Genomic DNA, 5000 nt, shown 5'->3' on the forward strand with positions numbered 1-5000 from the left:
CCGCCAATATCTGGTAGTTCTTTTGTATGTTAAATAATAGTTTTCATAATCGTGACTTCTGCATTTAGATCTTACCAGACTGTACCATCCTGTACGTAGTACTAGGCAAGGTCTATAGAATACTATAGACCTTGGTACTAGGTATGCAGTTAATACCAAGTCTTGCCTTCTTCATCGTAAGGCTCAATATTACACTTTATTCTAGAAGTTTTATTCCAGCTGTGACCAGATTGGGGAATGATCTTCCCAATCAGGCAGTGGAATCGGTGAAATTTCATAGGTTTGAATTTGCAGTGAATGTTTTAATGTGAAATAGGTTGACAGCATTCTCTCTTCATTGTTTGTTTATGTTTGTTATTGCTTCTCATATATAGATTATTTGATTTCTTATTTTCTTTCTTCATTGAGCTATTTTCCCTGTTACAGCCTTCGATTAAAAGCATCCTACGTTTCTAACTAGGGCTGTAGTTCAAGTGGTAATAATAATTATAATTGTGTTTAGAGTAGTTTTCTGTTTATATACAAGAAAAATTCCTTAGTAATAAATCTTTGTCAGCAGCTATCTCGATAAAAGATGAAAAATCCCTTACAGAACAACTTAATCTTTCCACTGATAATTGCAGTGCTCATTTTAGGGTAAGATACCTTATGGCGGTGAAATTCTGGGATGAAATTTATTTATAAATGTTGGAATTTTGCTTTTTAACCGACACCGATCTCTGCACAGTTCATCGAGCTTTATTTCTTTCCTTTCTCCCGTTCCTTCTTTACTTTCCACGTTTCTTCCTCTATTCTGTATTTTCTAAATTCGTTGTCAAAGAAACAATTGAACATCATCTATTATCATCAACGTTGGATTCTCTACTGTCTTGGTCCGTTATAAAGTCCTGTTATGTTATCTATTTTTCATATTTGGCTTTGGGCTAGTCATATCCTCTATGGTCGATATTTATTGAGGAACCACAGTTTTCGATATTTCTATCGTTTTCACGGTTTTATCAATATTGTTTCAGAAACCTTAATTATCTTTTCATAATCCTCGAGGTTGTCCACTTCTCTTGGTTGTCAATTTTCTTCACTTGCCCGTGATTTCAGAGTTAAGGTATTTGCCATACAACAGGTTCGAAATTACGAATGTTACCCGCGTTATGAGCAAGACCTTGGTTATGAGTCTTTTATAGTTTATTTATGACATATTTGTTTTTGATGTTGTTAATAGTTTATATATGATATGTCTGTTTTGACGTTGTTACTGTTTTTAGAATGATTTATTGTTAATTTGTTCTCTTCATTTATTTATTTCCTTATTTCCTTTCCTCACTGGGCTATTTTTTCCCTGTTGGAGCCCCTGGGCTTATAGCATCTTGCTTTTCCAACTAGGGTTGTAGCTTGGATAGTAATAATAATAATAATAATAACACCATATGGGTGAAGTATATCGAGACGGCTTTAGTTTAGCTCCCTGCGGGGGAAAGAAGAAAAGGAAGAGGAGCCTGACGAGAAGGATTCAGTTGAAACGGTGTAAAAAGTGAGGTTAAACGCTTTCCAAACACAGCTGAAATGGTTGAGGCACCACTAATCGTAAGACAATGTCAGAACTGTTATTTGGACTTTTTCTTAGTAACAAATTATGCTGTATAATTACACATAACGTGCTTATATAAATCTTGCGCTGACCAAATATAGTTCCTTGAATAGATGCCAAATGCGGAGAGAGAGAGAGAGAGAGAGAGAGAGAGAGAGAGAGAGAGAGCCTCTTTGGACCTAAACTAATACAGTACCTGGATGTAAGTTGACTAATACGAGGAGAGAGAGAGAGAGAGAGAGAGAGAGAGAGAGAGAGAGACGTCTGTGATCGATAAAGCGTCATGATGATAACGGTTATAATTATATTGTTACTAATGCTGTTTTTTCACAATGTATGCACAAATAAATCTGGAAGTTAGATGCCTAGAGCATTAGGCCATCATTAAAAAAAAATTCTACCAGATTTAATTCAATTCTCATCCAACTTTGAATAGTCCCTTTTCCCTTTAAAAGATATGATAGATATTTTAATAGACGAATGAAAAAATAAGCTTAAATGAAGGTTTTTCTGTATAAAATCGTCGACTAGTTTCATCACGCGAGCTGAACATGAGAGAGAGAGAGAGAGAGAGAGAGAGAGAAAGAGAGAGAGAGATGACATATTATTGTTTATAATTGATAAAATTCAGTTTTATACCGTAGACTCAAATTAGGTTCTAGAGTAGGCCTAGTGACATAATTTAACGGGTTAGTCCCCTTTTGCTTAAAATGATGTGATAGATATTTTAATAAACAAATGAAAAATAGGCTTAAACGGAGTTTTTTTCGTTATAAATTCGTTGACTAGTTTCATCACGCGAGCTGAACTTGAGAGAGAGAGAGAGAGAGAGAGAGAGAGAGAGAGAGAGAGAAGGATGATGACGGATTAGTGCTTATGATTAAGAAAATGTAATTTGATACCATATACTCAAATTGGGTTTTAGAATAGGCCTAGTGGCATATAATTTAAAAAGGAATAGAAACTGAGCTTCAGACTTTAGAAATTTGAACAGGAATTAATTGATAAGGAAAAATCACTCCCATTTGATGAAATTTTACATTACGTTAAGATGAAATATAAGACGAAGCAGCTATACCATGAATTGGAGAGCTCTTCATAACAGCGCTAGAGATAAAACATATGCACAAACAGTCCACAATAACACAACCACACGCACACAATATATGAAATCCAAGAAGGAAAAGCATTAGGTTACAAAGAATGGCCGTTAAAGGGATCAAATTAGAATGTAACTGGTATAAATGGTATTCCCTTTATAGCTGGGCATGCGTGCAGGACACACCGAAACGTCCAACCATGCACGTATTTCATCATATGACAATTTTTGTCATTATTGTTATTATTATTATTAGTAGTAGTAGTAGTAGTAGTATTTTGTTAATATTTAGAATTAAATGATGAAACAATCTCCAATAGATTTAATAGATTTGAGAACAAAGCTCTCATAATGATATAGGGAGTTAAATGGCAGGACAGGATTAGAAAGGAAACTATAAGAAAGATTACTAGCATGCCATATGCAGATGAGATTATGATGAGGGGTAGATGGAGATGGTATGGGCATGCTCTTCGCACTCCCCAAGAGAGATTAGTTCACCAAAACGTCAAGCTGGGCTCCACAAGGCACTAGAAGAGTTGGGAGAGCCAGGCCTACATGGCCGAGGACTATGAAGCGCGGAGTAGGAGATGATGAATGGAGAATTATTGAATTAAAAGCTCAAGATAGAGACGACTGTCGAAATTTAACCTAGGCCCTTTGCGTCAATATGCGTAGGAGGAGATGATGATCGAATTAAGCAAATAATATATGGAAGTTTGTTAAACTGGAGTACTTTTTATATTTTATTTAGAAAAATAATTCTGCAAGTTTGTATCCATCTGATTTTGTTTTATAAAAGACCTTTTTTTTTGGTATTATCAAAGTAGATATATAGAAACAATTAGTATTTGCCTTTTGGTTCTAGATTAATCTTTTAAATTTTACATAGTAACGGTTGCATACTATGATTAGTATTACAAAATGTTTATTTGCGTAATAAGTGCATTAGTCCCATCTCTCTCTCTCTCTCTCTCTCTCTCTCTCTCTCTCTCAGACATATAAACATTTTATCATGTGCCAACCTACACACACACACACATACATATATATATATATATATATATGTATATATATATATAAATAAACACGTAATTTCAATCAATGTAATTATTAACCACAATGGCATTTAATACCGAATTCTACCTTCGGAAGTGTATACCACTGGAAATTCATTTATGATAAATGCTTATGGCTGGGCAAGGATTCGAACCTATGCCCTGAGCCGTAACAATGCCTGCAGGGATTACTTTACCAATCGAGCTTTCATGAGAGAAAGAAGCTCATTTCACGTCCACTGTACATAAACCTGCATAATTCAGGAATCTGTTCTTAGACTTGAAATCAACCCATCTCCACCACGATAGCTGATTAGTGAGTTTGCAACACGTGGCTATTTATGATGAGTAGAGTTTACAACACGTGGCTATTTATGATTAGTAGAGTTTGCAACACATGGCTATTTATGATGAATAGAGTTTGCAACACGTGCCTATTTATGAGGAATAGAGTTTGCAACACGTGGCTATTTATGATGAGTAGAGTTTACAACACGTGCCTATTTATGAGGAATAGAGTTTGCAACACGTGCCTATTTATGAGGAATAGTTTGCAATACGGGGCTATTTATGATGAGTAGAGTTTGCAACACGGGACTATTTATGATGAATATGTTTCAGTAACACTCGTGATTTTAATCAATGTAAATATTAACCAATGTGGCTTTTAATACCGAATTCTACCTTTGAGAATGAATATCCACTAGAATTCATTTATGAAAAATGCCTTTGCAACAAATTTTAACTTTTGAACAACTAGAGTAAAACACGTAAACTATTATCTCTGTCACACCTGATGAAGGATTCCTTCCCTCCCTTTTTTAGGATGGAACGACGTATCGTGGCACAACGACTATGTGGTGACACCGCATCTGGGTCAGCTAGCCAAGGAGGGCGTCATCCTAAACCAATCCTACGTGTTGCCAACGTGTACTCCTACGAGGGCCGCCCTGCTTTCAGGACGCTATCCTTTCACGATGGGCATGCAGGTAACGGAACTCTCATTTCTTCTTCTTCTTTTTCTTCTTTTTTTTTCTTTTTTTTTTCTTTCTCGGTTTGGTTACCTTCATTACATAGGTCTATTTGTTACAGAGCTTTCGCGCATATATTGTCTTAGTATATCTTCATTTTCTTTTGTCTCATTGATTTTTTTTTTCATTATATGTTTCATTTGTTTTGACTGTTATCTCCTATATTTATTTCAATAATTTTTCATCTTCCTGTTACTCCAAAGACCGTCCATACCTACAACTTCCTT

The 5000-nt window shown here is 35.3% G+C and overlaps 1 pseudogene; it reads left to right on the forward strand.

The window, feature by feature from the left end:
- The window catches only part of LOC137620620 (arylsulfatase B-like), a 44946-nt pseudogene that overhangs the window by 17555 nt on the left and 22391 nt on the right, over positions 1 to 5000 (forward strand).

Source organism: Palaemon carinicauda, chromosome 27, assembly GCF_036898095.1.
Source record: "Palaemon carinicauda isolate YSFRI2023 chromosome 27, ASM3689809v2, whole genome shotgun sequence".
NCBI lineage: Eukaryota > Metazoa > Arthropoda > Malacostraca > Decapoda > Palaemonidae > Palaemon > Palaemon carinicauda.